The 20448-nt window shown below is 42.3% G+C and overlaps 1 protein-coding gene and 1 long non-coding RNA gene across 3 annotated transcripts in view; one reads left to right on the forward strand and one right to left on the reverse strand.

Annotated features, from left to right (window-relative positions):
• LOC136382550 (uncharacterized) overlaps positions 1 to 7439 on the reverse strand; it is a 56230-nt gene extending 48791 nt beyond the window's left edge. Inside the window, exons 1-2 of one of the 2 annotated variants that reach the window (XR_010747252.1) lie at positions 7330 to 7439; positions 6763 to 6834 (exon numbers count right to left, since the gene is read on the reverse strand). This is a non-coding gene — a long non-coding RNA (uncharacterized lncRNA). Of the gene's footprint in view, positions 1 to 6762; positions 6835 to 7005; positions 7183 to 7329 lie in introns of those variants that run through there. The other variant, XR_010747253.1, reaches the window with a different exon arrangement.
• Positions 7440 to 8833: 1394 nt separating this feature from the next.
• Positions 8834 to 20448, forward strand: part of ZBTB38 (zinc finger and BTB domain containing 38) — a 76444-nt gene continuing 64829 nt past the window's right edge. The window contains exons 1-2 of the mRNA XM_066351932.1: positions 8834 to 9225; positions 10503 to 10576. The gene's annotated coding sequence lies outside the window, so the exon portion shown is untranslated. The remainder of the gene's footprint in view (positions 9226 to 10502; positions 10577 to 20448) is intronic.

Below are 20448 nucleotides of genomic sequence, written 5' to 3' on the forward strand. Positions count from 1 at the left end.
TGGGGAGAAACCACTGCTCCAGTATTCAGTTTCTTATCAGTGACAAAAGATTTTCAACCAAGTGCTTTCTCTACTCTGTTAAAGCACCAGCACTCTTTGATTGCATCAATACTGAATCTATAAACATGTTTTCTAGAAGCTGTTTTGCTCCAGAGCCACTAGAGGGGACATTGCAACACAAAGGACAGAGCAGAGCACTCAGGGGACTTTGTTTTCCTCTCCTGCGGACTTGGTTGTTTGTCTCTGATTCCCGTGGCCTGGCCCTTAATAAATAGCCTTCCCTGTTAACAGTGATAACCTTTAACCACAAGGCATGAGGAGCTAGCTATTTGTCTTTGTGCTTCGTGCCATAAAAATCTGTGTTTTTAGACTTGGTGGGAGCAGAATGTTCTTTGCTTTTTAAACATTTTTCATAAGGCAGTAAGATGAATTATATCTCTAAAAAAGGTATGTATCCACATGAAGACAACTGTGGGACAACCAGGCTGGGAGGTGAAAGAATTCATTCTCTTCCTGGTCCAGCCACTTTACAGGCTGTGTGATGTTGGCCAAGCCTCTTAACCTTTCTGGTCATATATAATAGAGCTAAGGAGATAGCCTGAGAAGTTAAGTCACTTGCTTATATTAAGGTCACATCATAAGTTAATGGTCAAGCAGGGACTTGGGTCTGACCTGTCAACTTCATGAGATATTGTGAGACTCAAATAAGATAAGAGTATGTGAGTTTTAGAAAATAGACAACCCCCACACAAGTTCAGGATGTGGATTTGCAGATATTGTGGGAGTAATAAGAGGTGATGGCTAAGAGGTGGTATTGGTGGGGTTGGGGTAGCAGATCCACAAACCTATTCCTCCACCAAGTGTTACAAACACAGGAAAAGGCTTTGATGCCCCAAAATCCTTCACTGCTGCTGGAGCTTCATCCCTGTGACTTAAAGGTTTGATCCACATCAAAATGGACAGACCACTTGGTGGAGTGTTATTTTATGCTCTTCTGAATTGTTTTAATACTGTAATGAAAGTGAAGATCTCTGTCAACACTACATTTAAAATTTTTGTTTTTGTTTTTAATTTATTGATATCAGTGAGGGAAGAAGGGGGAGGGGGCAGCATTGAGCTGTTCCCATATATGCCCTGACCGGGGATCAAACCGACAACCTCTGAGCTTCAGGACGATGCTCTAACCAACCAAGCTATCTGGCCAGGGCCAATACTACTTTTAAAACATGTTTTTAAACCCTGAACCACAGTAAGAAAAATATTTCACAGAAGAGACCCAGCTCACACACATATTACAAAACTGACACAAAAATCTTAACTTAAAATGCACTTGGAGACTTTCTGTTCTCTTTTATTTTGTCATTTGAACCAATGCCGATTCTGACTCAATAAGCAATGGGTCCTGACCTGCAGTTTTAAAAGCATTATACTAGAAGATTTTGTGAGAGGAGAGGAGGAAGCATAGGGTTCTGGTGCTGGGGGAGGAGGGGTGGCGGAAATAGGGGATAGGTCCCCAAACACTGCCTAGAAAGCCTCAAGACATGCCTGACCAGGTAGTGGTGCAGTGGATAGAGCATCAGCCTGGGAGGCTAAGGACCCAGGTTTGAAACCCTGAGGTCACTGGCTTGAGCCCAGGCTCACCAGCTTGAATGCAGAGTTGCCAGCTTGAGCCCAAAGTTTGCTGGCTTGAAGCCTAAAGTTGCTGGCTTGAGTGAGGGGTCGCTCACTTTGCAGAGAGACTCTCTGTCAAGGCACATATGAGAAAGCAATCAATGAACAACTAAGGAGCTGCAATGAAGAATTGATACTTCTCATCTTTCTCCCTTCCTGTCTGTCTGTCCCTGTCTGTCCTTCTCCCTCTCTCCCTCCCTCCCTCCCTCCCTCTCTCTCTCTCTCTCTCTTGCATGCTAAAAGAAAAAGAAAAGAAAGAAAGAGAAAATCTCAAGATTTACAAAATTTTCTAGTGGTGGTTCTCTGAGGAATGATTTAAGAGGAAGAAAGATGAGCAACAACCCCAAATTCATCTGAGTGAGTGAGGATGGGCGTCTAGGCTAGATCTCAGAAGTCACGATCTAAAGCCCTCATCTTTAACACTAAGTATAGATGGGCACAATGCAACGGTTTCCAACCTTTTCATCTCATGGCACATATAAACTAAATAACTGAAATTCTCCGACACAACAAAATATATATTTTTTGTCAATCTGGCAAAAAAAGTAGGTATAATTTTTATTCAGTCACACAAGATGGCTAGTGTTGTGTTAGCTGTTGTCATTTTTTCATTTGACAACTTAAAAGAAAAGAGGTCGGTGCCCCTGACTAAATAGTCAGCTATTACATGTTTTAAAATTTTCTTGCGGCACACTAGTATGCCACAGCACACCAGTTGAAAATTCCTAGCATAATGTAACCACCATCACAACAAAAATAAAACCCCAACATTTATTGAGCCCTTATGATATATCAGACATTACACTAAGCACTTAATATGAGTGATGGGACTTAAATTAAGTTTGATGTTTCTTAATTTCTTTTATTTCCTGCCCACTAAAAAGAGTCCTGGCTTAGTCTATTTCTTTCCCTGCCTCATCAGAAAGAGTACTGAGCAGAAGGAGGCTAGAGAAACACTGGTTAGGGCTGGAGAAAAAGCTTTGCAAGGAGCTTGGGAGAAAGAAGGGAAGGCTGAAGTTATGGAGTGTAAGAGGCTTAGGTAGATGGGAAAAAGCATGTCAGGACGGATTGCAGGGGCTCCATATGGCATTTGAGAGAGGCAAGTATTAAATATGAGTTAATTTAAAATTATTTTTTGGTGACTAGACTGGGTTTCTTAGATTACACCACCCTAGGACTGGTCCATGTGGGTCCTGATTTCAATAGGTTAGGTAAGCATTATCTTACTTCATCTGCCTAACAAACTCATGAGGTGATAAATTATTTCCTTTTTTCAAATTAAAAAAAAAAAGGGGGGAAGCTGATATAGACTAAGTAAATTTAAGGTTATACAGCTAAGAAATGGTGGAGCCAGGACTAAATTTAGGTCTTTCAGCCTCCAAAGTATAATCTCTCATAAGCAAAGATTATAATATCAATTAAGAATAAAATACTGGCCCTGGCCAGTTGGCTCAGTGGTAGAGCATCGGCCCAGCGTGTGGAAGTCCTGGGTTCGATTCCTGGCCAGGGAACTCAGGAGAAGCGCCCATCTGCTTCTCCACCCTTCCTTCTCTCCTTTCTATCTCTCTCTTCCCCTCCCACAGCCAAAGTTCCACTGGAGCAAAGTTGGCCCAGGCACTGACGATGGCTTCATGCCCTCCGTCTCAGGCACTAGAATGGCTCTGGTTGCAGTGGAGCACTGCCGAGCATCACCCCCTGGTGGGCATGCCAGGTAGATCTCCCAGTTGGGCGCATGCAGGAGTCTGTCTGTCTGCCTTCCCCTGCTTCTTGCTTTGAAAAAATACCAAGAAAAAAAAAAAAGAATAAAATACTTACAGTGAGATTTAACAAAAGGAGATAAAAAGAAGCACACTGAAAATTACAAAATGTTGAAAGAAGTTAAAGGTCTAAATAAATGGAAAGACCTCCCAAATTCATGGATCAGAAGACTTAATGTTGTTAAGATGAAAATACTTCCCAAATTGATCTACAGATAGAACATGATCTCTATTAAAATCCCAGCCAGAGGGTCCTGGCCGGATGGCTCAGTGGTAGAGCGTCAGCCTGGCGTGCAGGAGTCCCGGGTTCGATTCCCAGCCAGGGCACACAGGAGAAGCACCCATCTGCTTTTCCACCCTTCCCCCTCTCCTTCCTCTCTGTCTCTCTCTTCCACTCCCGCAGCCAAGGCTTCATTGGAGCAAAGTTGGCCTGGGTGCTGAGGATGGCTCTATGGTCTCTGCCTCAGGTGCTAGAATGCCTCTGGTTGCAGTGGAGCAACACCCCAGATGGGCAGAGCATCACCCCCTGGTGGGCATGCCGGGTGGATCCTGGTCGGGTGCATGTGGGAGTCTGACTGCCTCCCCATTTCCAACTTCAGAAAAATACAAAAAAAAAAAATCCCAGCTATTTTTCAGAAATTGAAAAATAATTCTAAAAATTATATGTACATGCAAGAGATCCAGAATAGCCATAACAATCTTAAAAAGGGACAAAGTGGTTGGACTCATACTTCCTGATTTACCAAACTTATTATGAAGTACAATAATCAAAACAGCATGATACTGGCATGACAACAGTTATCTAGGTCAATAGAATAGAAATAAGAGTCCGGACATAACCATTAATATTTATTGTCAGGCCTGACCTGTGGTGGCGTAGTGGGATAAAGTGTCGACCTGGAACTCTGAGGTCGCCTGTTCGATACCCTGGGTTTGCCTGGTCAAGGCACATATGGGAGTTGATGCTTCCTGCTCCTCTCCCCCTTCTCTCCCTCTCTCCCTCGCTCTCTCTCTCTCTCTCTCCTCTCTGAAAATTGAATAAATAAAATCTTTAAAAAATATATTTATTGTCAGTTGATTTTTGACAAAGGGGCCAAGACAATTCGGTAGGGGAGAGAATATACTATTTTTAAAAAAATAAACTTTTAATTTTAGAACAGTTTTAGATGTACAGAATTATTGTGAGAATAGTTTTTTTCTACAAATGGTTTTGTGACAATTAGATATCCACACGATAAGAATAATTTAGATCCCTAACATACACCATAAAATTTAACTTAAGGTGGATCACAGACCTAAATGTAAGAACTAAAACGATAAAACTCTTAGAAAAACACTCAGGTATAATTATTTATGTCCTTAGGTTAAAGATAATGGTTTCTCAGATATGACACCAAAAGCACAAGTTAAAAAAAAAAAAAAAAAGTGGTAAGTTGTACTTCATCAAAATTAAAAACTTTTAAAATAAAATTTCATCAAAATAAAAAACTACCAGGGGAGGAGAATGGGAGAATGGGGAAAGGGGAGTAAAGAGGGACAAATATATGGTGATGGAAAATGATTGGACTTTGAGCAATGGGTACACAACATAATCAACTGTTCAAATACTATAGAAACGTCTACCTGAAACCTATGTACTCTTATTGATCAATGTCACCCCATTAAATTTAATTTATAAATAAAAATAAATCTTTTCTCTTGCAAAGAATACCATAAAGAAAATGCAATGGCAACCCACAGACAGGAAGATAATATTTGTAAAACATATATTTTTATCTGATATATATAAAGAATCCCTACAACTCAAAAAATAAAAAGACAAATAATCCAATTTAAAAATGGACAAAGGAGTTGAATAGGCAGTTTGACAAAAAAGGATATACAAATGGCTGATAAGTTCATGAAAAGATGCTCAACATCGTTAATCCTTTGAGAAATGCAAATGAAAGTCAAAATGAGATACCATGTCACATCCACCAGGATGGCTAGAATCAAAAAGAGACAATAAGAATGTTGATGAGGGGAGGGTAGTGGAGTGATGAGTGAAAAATATAAAGAAGAATAAGAGGTACAAAATTCCAGTTATAAAATAAATAAGTCATGAGACTGTAATGTATGGTATAGGGAAAATAGGCCATATCTTAATAAGTTTATAAGGCATAGATGGTTCCTGGATTTATTGTGGTGATCTCGTCACAAGGTATATAAATGGCAAGTCACTATGTTGTATACCTGAAACCAATACAATATCCCATTTCAACTATACTTTACTAAAAAATAATATTTTTAAAAAGAGTGTTGGTAAGGATGTAAAAAAATCAGAACTCTCCCATATCGCTAATGGGAATGTAAATGGTGCAGCACTTTGAAACAGTTTGTCAGTTCTACAAAATGTTAAAATACCTTATGATCCAGCAATGCTATTCCTTTGTATCTACCCAAGAGACATGTCCAATACTTGTACTCAAACAGTTATGGCAATATTATTTGTAACAGCCAAAAGGAAAATAACTTAAATGTTTATTAATCAATGTATGGATAAACAAAATGTAGTATGTCCACACAATGGAATTTTATTTGAGCATAAATATGAATGAAGTACTGATATCTTTTACAACATGAATGAACTTGAAAAACATTATGCTAAGTGAAAGTAGCTAGATATAAAAGACCATATTGTCTGATTCCATATATATGAAATGTCCATAAAAGGAAAATCTATAGAGACAGAAAGAAGATTAATGTTTGCTTAGGGCTGGGGATGGGGGCAAAGGAGGCATGATAATGGGTACAAGCTTTCTTTTTGGGATGATTAAAATGTTTTATAATTAGATTACAGGTCACACAATTCTGTAAATACTTGTATTAAAATCTATTGAATGGCACACTTTAAGTGAGTTAATTTTATGGTATATAAATTATATCTTAGTAATTTTTTTAAGTGAACGAGTTAAAAGACATTGGAGACAGCAAGTATAAATAAGTCTTCCAAGGAATTCCTTGAACCTATAAATGTTTAATTTTATTTTTTACAGTTATCAGTATAGCTGTATTTGTTATAACAAAGGAGGCAGGTTCTCCAGGTGGAGTAGAGGTTACAGGTTTCATCACTTCCTTCTCTGTGTCCCTAAATAGATGTTTTGCCCAATTCTCTGAATTTTATCCTCTGTTTGAACCAACCCAAGAGCATACAGTGCAAGGATCCGTGTCTCACTTAAGCTTTTACTCATCATTTCTTTTTTTCCTTTCTTCTTCTCAATGCATTGTCTTGGTCCCACAAGAGAAGCTGAAAAAAATAATCAGCCTCTGATCATCTTATTAGAGAAATAAGTACCTGTGTATGCGAAGCGAGCAAGGCCATTGAGCCCTCAGGGAAACAGAGCAGGGAGGTGCCCAGAGGCATTTTCTGTAGAGAGAGAAGAAAAGAATAAACAAGCCTTCTGCCAAAAATGCCTGGAACTTAAAGCGCTTTCCTTGGCCCAAGGTCAGGCTCTGTGTGGATATTGACAGTGACCCTGATTAGTTGTTGCTGCTCCCTTGATTAAAAGCTTGTGACATTCTCCCTTCTGAAACTTACCTGCTGATTCCACCTGCTGGGGAGTCCGGCCCCACAGCACAAGTTTAATTCCTCAGAGTGGCAACTAGCCGAGTTCCCAGCACAAGGTAACTACATTGATTTCCTGAGCCACCGAAAGGGGTCCTGTGATCAGAGACATCTGCCCCACAGAGGGAAGGGAAGCTATGAAGTGGCAATACTGAGGCCACCAACACATCCCTAACCCCCTTCCAAAAGGGGCTGGAAATTCCTGGCTTTTCTTTCTCTTGGAATGAGGCACTTACCCTAGGAGAACTGTGGAAAAGTACAAATCACAGAATCATAAACCACAGAGGGAGAAGGTACCTCAAAAATCACCTTATCCTGGGCTGGTAAGCAAATGTTCTCTTCTCGCTGCCCTCCTCACCTTGGCGTGAGCACAGCCGCTGACAGCACTCTCACTCAGTCCAAAAAAGGCAGCTGGTTCCTGGTAGGACAGTGTTAAGGACAGTACGTACCATTGTAAGGTTCAGCTCTGTTCCCTGTCACATCCAGCCCCGCCTTATGCTTTGAAACCATGTCACAGTTCCAAAGCTTTCTCTAGTTCTCAGTCTTTGAGAGCACTGTCATGTAGTCTGTTTGCCTGCCCCAAACCTCCACCTCTTTGGTACTCCCTCCTGCTGTGCTCTGGGACTCGCACCCAGCACACGCCACCAGGCCTCCACAACTTGTCTTCACATTCTAGCTTCTCATCCTCACTTGGACCTGATGACAGACTTGCCTTCCTTGTCACTGTCATATCCTACCAACCCTTAGACCCGGTGTTGACCCATTAAGAAGGCACAGGGCCTACTACCCTAGACAGATCATCCCTAATTGCTTCACTATTTTTTTTTAAATTTGGTTTCAGGCCCCATCTTTACCCTTATTCTCCCTCAGATGGACAGGCCCTTGATCAATATTCATTCACTCACTCCAGCCACTCAACATAGTGGTTAAGAGCACAGGATTTGAGATCAGACAATCCAGGCTCTGCCACTAACTAGCTGTGAGATTTTAGAGAGGTGTCTGAATCTCTCTGAGCTCATTTTCTCACCTAGAGAACAGGGGATAATAATATACTGCTCACAAAAATTAGGGGATATTTCAAAATGAATATGAAGTGATACAATATCCCCTAATTTTTGTGATCAGTATAGCACCTACCTTACAGCTTTTTCATAATAATAAATGAAATAATCTTTATGAAGCACTTGGCACAGAAGATCGAATATTCACTGTAAGTATTCAATATATGTTTTGTACTGTTTTATTTTAAAATAATCGTTCATTCATTCATCATGTACTTACTGAGCCCACTGCCAGGCACTAGGATATAAATACCCTTTTAGAGCAGTGCCCTCTTAAATCCAGGAAGTGCAAGCTTACGCTGGCACCCAGAGAACAGAGAACTGAAGCCCAGTACCATCGCACAAAAGCAGACAAGAATAGACACTGACCACTGCGTACTGCTCAGGGAGGGTGACAAGAACATCATCTGCATTTCCACATCTCTTTTAATACCACTGCGACTCCCTGGGTTAGAGAGCACCACAAGGAAGCAGGAGGTGAGAAATCCCCAGAGAAACACCCTCCCCTGCTTCTCTCTTTGACAGACAGCAGCCATGCCTCTGCCATGCAGGAGAGTGACATCCCTAGGAGAGGCCTTGCTGAATCGGCCTGGGACTGTTCCGGAAGTAGAAAGGATGGCCGGGGGTGGGGAAGCGGCTGGAATGTTCTCCTGGCCTGCTGCTCAGTACAGACGAGTATGCTGAGAGGAGGGCCCTGGACATCAAAGGTTCCTTTTGTCCCCTTCCGAGTGGCAGGGCAGCCCGGCCTCTGATGATGACTCAGGCCTGACCCTGACGTCACTCACGCCCGGCCACTGGCCTCCCTCTGCAGCCAGGAAACCGACTGGGGAGTGGCACACGCAGCTGCAGCAAATCTCAAATTAAGAAGGCAACTGCCTCTCTCCTCTTCCTCCCCATCTCCCCACAGCACACCTTTCTTTTTCTCTTCTTTTTTATTTTTATTTTTTAAGCTTCATGGAAGGTTTCACTTGTAGATCACCTTTCAAAATGTAAGGAGTCAGAATGGGTAACATCATCAGAAAAATATGTGGAGCTGATTTCAACGAGAAGAACACAGAGCAGGAAAGCGGTTATAACTCCTGAGCCCAAGGAGTTGGCAGCGTCTGGGTTTCAGAAGAGCCAGCGCCTCCGAGTAAGTGAAGGCCCACCCTGGGCCCCCTCACTCAGTGCCCTACACGGTGGGGCGCCATCTTGTTCCCTGACACCTAAGGCTTGGCAGGCCCCAGTCCAGGGGGGAGGGGCACTGCATTTAGGAGACCCTCCAAATTCAGCACAAAGGGACCTGTCTTCTCTCTTCTCCACAGGCCCAGACAGGAACACATTTCCTCTCAGAAATATATATACACACACTAAAGCTTGAAACCCTGAGGGAAATGGCTTAAGTCTAGCCGTACCCCGTCAACCCTCTTCTTCCTTCCACCCCAGCGCTCTGTTTTGGACGGCCAGAATGTTTGCTCAGAGTTCTGAACTGTTTGCTTCCTGGATCTTATACTGAGTAATCAGATACAAAAATAAACCCTGTTCTAGGCAAATAGGTGCCCTGTGCTGTCAAACAATATTTTCACACACTTAATCTGGTAAAAGATGGCACTTCTGGTAAGAAAACATCCACAGCCTGCTGCCTTTACAGAATGTGTTCCTGGTTGTCCTGGTGTGGGTACCTCCATTGTCACATTGCCCTGTTTACAGACAGCTTTTTTCATTCCTTCTTGTGACATCTGAGATGACATTAAACACAAAGACGTTATAATGTATCTCTGGTGTCTGTTTTAACTTTACCTATAAAAATATCTTAAGTCTTTGCATAGCCTATAATTTTACAAGCTCTGGAAGTTCCTACCCAAGAAAGCTAAATTCCCAAGAGGAAAGTTTTAATGTGTATGTAAGAACTGCAGCGCACATAAGGCATAGAAATCATACCCAGTTTTCCTGACTTCCAGAGTCATTCCCTGAGTCAGCATCTACTCTAGCCCAGTAGAATTGTTCTTTATAAATTCTGTTTTATAATGATGAATGGGGGAGGATATTAAAAATGACTCTTTAAAAAAAAGATCGTATTTATTGATTTTATAGAGAGAAGAATGGTGGGGGGACGAGAAATAACAACTTATAGTTGCTTCACTTTAGTTGTTCATTGATTGCTTATCATATATGCCTTGACCGGGCAAGCCCAGGATTTCAAAGTGGCCACCTCAACATTTCAGGTCAACACTCTGTCCACTGTGCCACCACAGACCAGGCAAAAATAACTCTTATTTTAAAGGCAATGGGGAAACTTGTCATTTACTGCAGAAGAGTGATAAATTCCTTTGTAAACTGACTATACCGTTTAGATATTAACCATCACACTGTAATATATCTGCTTTGTAGGTCTTATATTTTACTTTTTGTTTTATTTTAATATATCAGATTGCTTGAAGTGAGGCTCTGCTAAACTACTCTTCATCTGGTTGCAAGATCTGAATACTGTGACCAGTAATTTGGTGAGTGCCATTTATCCCTAATGGCTGCTTAAATATAAGTTTATTAATTTTGTTCTTTTGGTTTGCAGTAAGATTTAAGAAAAAGAGAGAAAACCTGGGGACTTCTGCACATAATGATAACAGCTGACTATCAAAAAGGATATGTAATAGGATAGTTTAATTGCTATCGTAGACCAAAATATGTATAATGGTTCAAATAGAAGTTTATTTCTTGCTCATATGACAGTGCAAGTTAGTGGGATAACTCTCTTCTACACATTCAGAAACACAGATTGAGAGAGGCTCCACCTTCTGCAGCATGTGGTTTTCAGGGTCATCTGGGATTGTTTTCATTTCCCAGTAGAAGAGGAAGAATGTAAAAAATGCACATAGGAGGTTTTCATGAGCCATACCTGGAAGTGATATACATCACTTCCACTCATATTCAGTTGACTGAAACTTTCACATGACCACATCTGACTGCAAAGGGGTTTGAGAAATGTAGTCCCTGGGTGGGGGGTGGGGGAAAGCCACTTCCCCGGGATGCTGGGGAGAGTTTCTGGAGAAGTGGTAGTCCTCTCTGGCCCAGCATAATTGGGAACTTAGAGATGTTCAAGGTAAGCTAGCAAAATGAAGCAGTGGGAGAAGTAAAAAAAATCAGACATTTAGAATTCCCTGACACTCTTAGGAAACATCTAGCTGTGTGGACAAGGAGCAGTGGGTAAAATTTTTCAAGATGCCTCTGTCACCCTGAGCCTTTCTGTGAGCTACTATGTGCCAGTGGCCATTGAACCAGGAAGAACATTCTTCCCCTATGTTTCCCTACAGGGTCCTCCTCTTGGAGTAGGACCTTTCTGGCTTTGTCTCCTGGTCCTGGATCTAGTTATGCTAGTTGGAACTGTCCAACAGAATTCTGTTCCCCCAACTTTGAGCCCTAGTGGGCTATAGGAAGTTCCTGGTTCTGCTCCTAAGGGCTCTGAGAAGCTACCCCCCTGCCTGATCTGCTCCAGATCTTGGCACAGTTTTTAATGGGGTGGAGGAGAATGCAGAGAAAGGGAGGGGAGGAATCCCCGCCTAAGACAGAATCTTCACACCAAGTATTAGGGAAACATTTATTTTTATTATTATTTTTTTGACAGAGACAGAGTCAGAGAGAGGGACAGATAGGGACAGACATACAGAAAGGGAGAGAGAGATGAGAAGCATCAACTCTTTGTTGCAGCTCCTTAGTTGTTAATTGATTGCTTTCTCATATGTGCCTTGATGGGGGGTGGGGGGGGCTACAGCAGAATGAGTGACCCCTTGTTCACGCCAGTGACCTTGGGCTCAAGCCAGCAACCTTTGGGCTCAAGCTAGTGACCATGGGGTCATATTTATGATCCCATGCTCAAGCCAGCGATCCCGTGCTTAAGCCAGCGACCTTGGGGTTTCAAACCTGGGTCCTCTGTGTCCCCATCCAATGCTCTATCCACTGCTCCACCACCTGGTCAGGCACTAGGGAAACATTTAAAAGTAGACTAAAAAGGCTCAAGCTGGGAAGATTATTGCTACCCTAAGGATTTGATATATAATTCTAGCTTTTTCTTTTCAGGAAAAGTTTTGAAATGTTTACTGAAACAATGAGTGCTAAAGTTATAATTTGTGTTTGGAGAACCCGGAAACTAATTTTATATTTTATGTAGCCTTCTCACTGTTGTTGGTGTTAGTGCAGTATTCCCCTCACAGATAAATAGCAGAAACCACATGGCAGGCGCCATATAATGCCCCTAAGGCATCATTAAAGACCTTCAGTAAAAATGGACTATATATGCTCATTTCAGCAGCACAGATACTGAAAATGGGTTATATATGCTCACTTCAGCAGCACAGATACTGAAAATGGGCTACAGTCTTTTCCTGAGCTATCTGGTACCTAATTCTCTAGCTATATTGTCAATATCTGGCTAGACACTGGTTTCTGATTGAATTTTATCACAGACTGAGCATCTCTGGCACCCACACCCACAGTGGAATATACATTGTCCATTGTGCCAGAAGGCCAACTACTGGCTGATTTGACACAGCCTTGCAGGCTTTCATGGAGCCTGATGCAGTTTTCCTGTCACTGCCGCCTGGCCTTGGCCCAGTCCCCTCCCATCTGAAGTGGGCTATGGAGGAGTGGAATGGAATAACAAATTGATGTATTACAAAAACACTACAACCTCTGAAAGTTCATTTTCTTGGGTTGGTGGGTCCTGAAAGCCTACTGAGCCTAGACATGGCTGGGCTAGTGGAGTAAGCCTAAGAGAAGACCAGATGGATACAGCCAAACAAGTAAGTTGAGAACATGTACCAGGTTTCGAAAGCTGGAGCCAAGTGGGGATGATCTGTTGTTGCAAGTCCCAGCCTAACGGAGTCTACCAAGAGAGGCAGAGCCAAAGGCCATAGTCAAAGAGGCAAAGTGTCAGGGTCCATTCAACTGCCACGTGATAATGACTCCTTCTAGCACTTAGTATGCAGGAATTGACGTCTGAGTATGTGTCTGGAGAGGGTGGGGTGGGGCCAACTTCCTGATTTCTAATGTTTAGCTGAATAGCATGCCAGAGAGAGGTGTGCGATCGCCAAATCAGACTTCCGCTACTGTCAACATTACCCCTCCACAGTACTGGTACAGCATGCTGAGTGACTTCACAGACACACAAACAGGTAGGGGTAATAAGTATACACTTTGTAAATATTTAGATCTTCAACATTTTCAAAAATCATCGAAGTAGATACCATGGGAAAAGTTAGATTTTCTTGAGCTTCCTTAATTGTATTATTTTAAAACTTTTAATTCCACATGAGGGGGGTATAGTTCAAATTTGGAGCACCATTGTCTTTTCAGAGCCTTGGTCATCCAAGGAGCTTAGCCTGGCCCTGTGGATTCATGATGGACAGATGTGTGACGAGCATAGCAGACTGACACAGGCAGTGTCTACAGACCTGTTGGCTCTTTTTACCCCAGAGGTTTTATAGTTCTTACAGCACAGAAGTACAAGCCTCCTTCTTACTGTGGATCAGCATTATAAATGTTCTATTACTCCCGTTAGAGAATTTTGCAATAAGGTCGCATCATATTCACCAAAGCTAAGAATTCATGGTAATAGAGCTTCGTAATTTCTCATGCTGAAATCCCCTGATTTCTTGTCAAGAACGAAGTTGGAAAACACCACACTGAGACTTCAGGGTTCTGTTTTTAACTCAAAAAGCCTCTGGTTTTTTGTCAGAACTTTAAAGCTTCCTTCTGCCTCTGAAATGGTAGTTTTTAAAAAAAAAAATGTAAAACTGAGATTCTGTTAGACTAAGATAATAAATGTGAAGTGGTTTGGGCTTAGAAAAATGCATGTCAAGTCAAGGTGTTAATGAAAATAATTACTGTAATTATCATCAGCATTAGTGTTTTAGCTTTTGCTATTGTTAATATTGTTAAGTATCATTATTTTAATTTTTTTTGTTTTTGTCTTTCTAAATTGACTTTTATCTGAAAGCCTTAACACCACTTTCTAATGAGCCAAAGCATAAAAATTTCAAGGACATTTGGAAAGGTTTGAGTCTAGGCCAGAGGCCTAACCCCAAGGCTTATAATCTTATCAGAGAGAGGTTTGACCCAGGATTCACTGAAATCTGCGAAAGAGGATGGATTTGAGCCATCTCCCTGCCAAAAAGTATTTGCTTCCTGGCATTCTCTGGAGCTGTCAGTGCATTGGCCCAAGGAAGCTCTGAAACCATTCCACGAAAACATTGACCCTGGGTGGTGCTCTCACACCAGAATGGAGCCCACCATCTGTCCAGAATCCCTAATCATGACTGATGTGGGTCTGCTTGGTGTTATGGAGTAGGGTTGGGAGCATTATACACAGAGGCAACAAGCATGAGTTCAGTCCAAGAGCAGTAAGGATGTCATTTCAACTGTGAACTTTCCTCCATGTCCCAGATCCTATAGTCTTTTATCCCTGAATGTAGCAGGAAAGTAGTAACTAGAGAAAAGGACTTTGTCCTTGACTCAAATTCCTTGTCATCATCTATGCCAAGGTACTTTGCAAAAGAGAGTGTAGCTCAAAATTTACTCCAGGCACCAGCCTCAGTCTGTCTGTTTTGTGAGTCCTCTCACTGCAGCTGGGACACTGCTGCGCTGAACTCCTAAGAAGTCTTTCAGTTTTTATTCTACATGAGGCAAATTCCTTGTCTCTAAAAAATAAAAAATAAAAATCACTGGGTTTTTTTCCCCCTTTTTTAGTGAGAGGAGGGGAGGCAGAGAAAGACTTCCACATTTGCCCCCACCAGAATCCACCTCAGCAAGCCCACTAGGAGGTGAAGCTCTGCCTATCTGTAGTCGTTGCTCCTTTGCTCAACAACTGAGCCATTTTTTAGAGCCTGAGGTGGAGGCCACAAATCTATCCTCAGAGCCCGAGGCCAACTCACTCAAACTAATCCAACCATGTCTGTGGGAGGGGAAGAGAGAAAGAAGGGAAACGGGGAAGAGTGGAGAAGCAGACGGTTGCTTCTCGGGAATCAAACCCGAGACATTCACACACTAGGTGGATATTCTACTACTGAACTAACTGGCCAGGGTCACTGGTTTTTAAACAAAAGGAGCCATAACTAGTCACTACACACAATCTGGAAAATACAAAAAATATGAAGAAGGAGACAACAACCAAACAATTCAATACTAACATTTCAATGTATTTCTTTCCAATATTTTGTATATATATATTTCTTCTTTTAGAAATTATTGAAATGATATTTTATATGCTTTTTCTCACCCCACTTAATGGTATGTTATAAACATTTTCTAAGTGACTACGTGGTCTTTGAAAATTTGACTTTTAATGACTATGCTTCCATTGGACTGATATGTCTTAATTTACCCAGCCTGTTTATTGATGGCTGTTTTGATTGCCTCTAGTGTTCTGGTGTTATAAATATGTAAACATTTTTAAAGATAAATCTTTGTGGATTTATCTTTGTGTCTTAAGGAAAATTCCTATAATTGAATCAGTAGGTCAAATGACCTTTTTTTTTTTTTTTTAATTGATTGCTTTCTCATATGTGCCTTGACCATGGGCCTTCAGCAGACCGAGCAACCCCTTGCTCAAGCCAGTGACCCTGGGTCCAAGCTGGGGAGCTTTTTGCTCAAACCAGATGACTCCGTGCTCAAACTGGCGACCTCGGGGTCTCGAACCTGCGTCTTTTCGCATCCCAGTCCGACGCTTTATCCACTGCGCCACCGCCTGGTCAGGCTCAAATGACCTGTTTTTAAAGACCCTAATGCATATTAATAAACTAGCCTCTAAAAAGTTACCAGTGTCTGTTTCAAAACCTAGGTCCTCTTCAATTTCTCACATTCAAATGCATGCTCCTAGGCTCCAGGGGCAAAAGAAGCTTTGAGGAGGGGCCTAGGAATATGCATTTTAATATAGCCTCCCAATCTTTAAGCACATGAAAACCTGAGAACTATTGATATGCTGTGTGCAATTCAAGTTTCACTTCAGCAAATACTTATTAGATGAAAAAAGTTAGGGAACTCTGAGCTAGTGTATCTAAATCAGAATTTAACTTAAAGACTCTTTTTAGGGTTCTGAATTTTAGATCTTTCCCTTATTCGTGGTATAGTATGGTCAGAAAACCTTATTGTAAGAATGAAATAACCGAGACCCAGAATAGTTCACTTACTTCCTTGTGGTTACCCAGAGATCTTCCTTGTGCCAGAGATATAATGGCAGAGATAAAACTGGAACTTGAGTATAGACAAAGGGCCTGGATCCACCCAACCTCTGAGGAAAAGAGACAGGCACCAGCTGAAATGAGCTCCTCCCTCATCTAGAGGACTTCTTTTCTGCTTCTGATAGGCAGCCATATCTCAGGACATGTGTGGGCAGCCCTCTGGGGTTGTCCACTTTAGTTGCCTAATAGGCCAGACCACAGTGTGCCCTAAGCCAAAGGTGATGACACTGAAGCTTGATCAAGGAGAACGTAGGGCAGCCATGCAAGTCCATGCCACGAGAGCAGAGGAAGAGGTGGGGTCCAGAGTCAGAAGCTAAGAAAGCAGGGACAGGGCAAGCACTAGACCCACATTGTGGGAAAATTTTAGGTCAAGGTGGGCATGAGTGGAAAAGAGGACAAAGCCAGAGCTAGAGGGGAGCTGCCATGGATTCAACCTCAATGATGGAGTCTCCATTACATAACTCGATGGTCAGGGCCAGCACTTGCCCCAAGTTGTGCCTGCCTCTTTAAATCTGAAAGATGTTGTGCACTAGGCTGCCTTCAGCTCATCTGGAGAGACAATAGGTCAGAGAAGAGGCACCTGAAAATGGAAATTTGGAAAACTGTCATAGCAAAGAACATATAGTGAGCAAACAATGAAATATAAAAATTCTCACCATCTCCTAAAAGGAAGTGTGACTATTCATCCTGTCTGCATAACTCTGCTCAAACCCATCAGAGCACACCCACTGGTCACCTGATAATATCTGGCTGCCCTTCCTCTCACTCTACTACCTCAACTTCTGGGGGCCAAATGATCATATCATTTCACTTTTAAGTTCAGCCTCCACAGACTACTCAGCTCCTGACAGTCCTATTTATGTTCAGTTCCTATACAACCATGCCCAAGTCCACATCCATCTCCTGTGACTACACCAGGTAAAGCACAGGAGCTAGAACACAAAGGACCCTCTGCTGCACCCATTATTCTATATGCTTGGCACCAGAAATCTGCCTGTGCTCACCAAGCTTCTGTGCGTGGCCTCCATTATCTCTTGACCATTGCCATGCAGAATCACCGCTCTCCTGAATCTTGGCTTCCTGATCCAAACTTGTGGACCCAGAGTCATGATGAATATAGATCCTGGGAAGGTCCACAACCTCCTTTGACTCAGGGGCACACAGATGGAAAGTGACTTTCCAGACAGGGCTAGGGCAGTTTGAGTCATCACTATGATGTTGGCCCTATGCAAAGCCTGTCTCTCCGACTGAACAACTTCCTTGGCTAAGGCACCTCCTGATACTTAGATGAAGTTCTAATTGCTGACAGGACCTGAGTTGCTAGGCCAGGAAGGCCCCTATGGTGATGACAGCAGTAACTCCATATTTAACTCCCAGGAGATAGAAATCAGAGTTTGATGGCATCCAGGCCAGGTGCTCGCATGCTGTGGAGGAGTCTTGGGTGGTTAACAGAGTAGGAAGTCCAAGGGCAAAAGTATTCAGTGGGACCTCTTATCTGACAAGTGCCACTGGTGGTTATATCCTTACCTCTCTGTGCTCATTTCATACCTACCTTCCCTCTCCTAGCTACTAATGAGTAACTCTGAGAATAAAGAGTTCTCACACAGTCTCTGGCCAAAGTTGCAGGAGGAGCCTGGCCCCTCTGTCCCTGCCCCTGGCTCTCCTATCATGGCTCTCATATTCACCTAATGGGGGTGAGGGTCATTACTATTAAGTCTGCCTCCTAGGCTGAGAGGTACTGCCTCAAAGAACCAGCATCACCAGGTGGTAGTATCCCACTACTGCAGTCAGGAGCAACTGGACAAACCTGAAGGCTCACCCCCTATCAAGAGCCCCATTTTCTATCAGTGAAATGCCAGACAGCCCAAGCTGTTATTTAGACAAGAAAGCTAGAACAGTTAAAGGTATTTGAAGCCCCTCTCCCAAGCTCTGAAGACCCCGTACTTTCCTCCCACTTTGGGGACATCAGAGGGAGCTTCCTGCACATCTATCAGCATGGCTGAAATAAAAAATATGGATGTTACCCAGTGCTGGTGAAGATACGGATAGATTGGATCTCTCACACATTGGTAGTGGGAATATAAATGGTGTAGCCACTCTGGAATAGTGCGACAATTTCTTTTAAAGCTGAACATGCACTTATCGTACAATCCCACTCTGAGGTATTTACACAAGAGAAATGAAAACTTGAGTTCACACAAAAACCTGTACATGAATATTTAAGCAGTTTTATTTGTAATAGCTTGAAGCTAGAAACCAGCCATATGTCCCCTAGTGAGCAAATGGTTAACAAACTGGTACATCCATACCAGGCAATATGAATGAGCAATAAAAAGGCACATACTCTTTATATGCAACTTGAATGGACCATAAGGGCATTAGGCTGGGTGAAAGAAGCCAATCTCAAAATGTTACATTCTGTATGATTTCATTTTTATAACATATTCAAGGTGACAAAATTACAGTGATAGAGGGTAGATCAGTGCCAGAAGTTAGGGCTAGGGGAAGGTGTAACTATCAAGAGTTTCTTTGTGGTAATGTAATAGTTCTGTATCTTGATTCTGATGATGGCTACTACAGTCTACACATGTGATAAATTTAATAGAACTCCAGATACACACACACACACAGAGTGCATGTAGAAACTGGTGAAATTTGAATAAGGTCTGTACCTGAGTTAGTAGCACTGCACCAATGTTGATTTCTTGGTTTAGACAAGGTACTGTAGTGGTAGAAGACATTATCATTGAGGGACGCTGGATGAAATTATACAATTACTGTACTACTTTTGCCACTTCTTGTGAATCTTAAAACTATTTCCCAAAAAGTTATTAAAAGCAATTTTTTAAAGTTTTTTAAGTTTAAAAAAACGGGTGTTCCCCACCCCAGGAAAGGGGGACCAGCCACTGGTTTCCCTTTCATGAGCAGCTCCTATTGTTTATTTTGCCGCTTTCTGATTATTTATGGTTAGGCTTCTATGGCAGCGTTCTGTTGGCTTCGGCCTCACCCTCTGCTTCGCAGAGACGCCCATCTCAGATGGAATCAGAGCTCAAGTATTTCATCACTGAGTGTGAATCTGCTCCCTGCACCCCTCCCTGAGACTGTAACTTCAAAGCAATGTAAAGACAGGGCTAAGAAATGGCCTCACGGTGAAAATCCAGGACAAATCACCCATCTTGCCCTGCACAAGCATTTCTTTTCTGGAATGGCTCTTTGTCTTCTGTGCTCTTCATACAGATTATTCTCTTCACCTTCATTAAATGTCCCCTCCTCTAACAGAAGCAGATTAACCCTTCTTTGCCCCCTTTCAATCTCATTCAGCCGAGGGCTTTCTGTTACCCGCATGCTCTCTCCAGGCCTTGTGCCCTAGCTGAATGTTCCAGTGTGGGGTGGCTGCCTTCCTTCTGAAGGACTTCCGCCTCTGTCACACTTACCTTTTCGTCAGACTTGGCCCTTGAAAGACAGTTTTGAAATTAAATTTACCATGAACCGCCTGCGTTTGCAGTATGGAATTGCATAAGGCCATGGACATTTAGGGCAAGGGTTACTCGCTGTTGTCACTACCTTAGGACCCCATCTCAATGAAATTTTAGTTTTATTTACTGCCTTGCTCTGCGATGGGGTCCCCAGCATCAGCTACAACTGAGGCTGAGCAAATGGGGTTGGTGTCTAGGTGGCATCCTGTCCGGATATAAAATACACACAAGCCACTGTCCCCCTGGACTGGCCTCAGCCCCGTTTCCTGCCATGCCTTATTTATTAAGGGGACTCATCTCAAGGGACCACGGTGAGACAGATAGCAGTGTACTGGGTCTGGCTGTGAGGTACAGATCGGGACTACCTGCTAGAAAGGTAAAAATTGGAATTGTTGGTCATCGGTAGGTGTTGGTGAATCTCCTAATTTTGTACCTTTTGGTTTCAGAATCATACTGAACAACAGAAAATGAAACATGCAACTTATTTTTAGCTGCTCATGCTAACTCATGACTTTTTTGTTTTTTTTTTTGTAAACCAAATAGGATAAAGGTTACTTCAGCTGGCTAAATTTAATCTGCTTGATTTAATAGCGATCAAGCCTACTTCTCTGATACTCTCAAGGGATGCTTGGTTCCAGGTGATATTTTGGCCAATATTTACTATTTTGC

The sequence above is a fragment of the Saccopteryx leptura genome, chromosome 10 (assembly GCF_036850995.1).
Source record: "Saccopteryx leptura isolate mSacLep1 chromosome 10, mSacLep1_pri_phased_curated, whole genome shotgun sequence".
Taxonomy (NCBI): domain Eukaryota; kingdom Metazoa; phylum Chordata; class Mammalia; order Chiroptera; family Emballonuridae; genus Saccopteryx; species Saccopteryx leptura.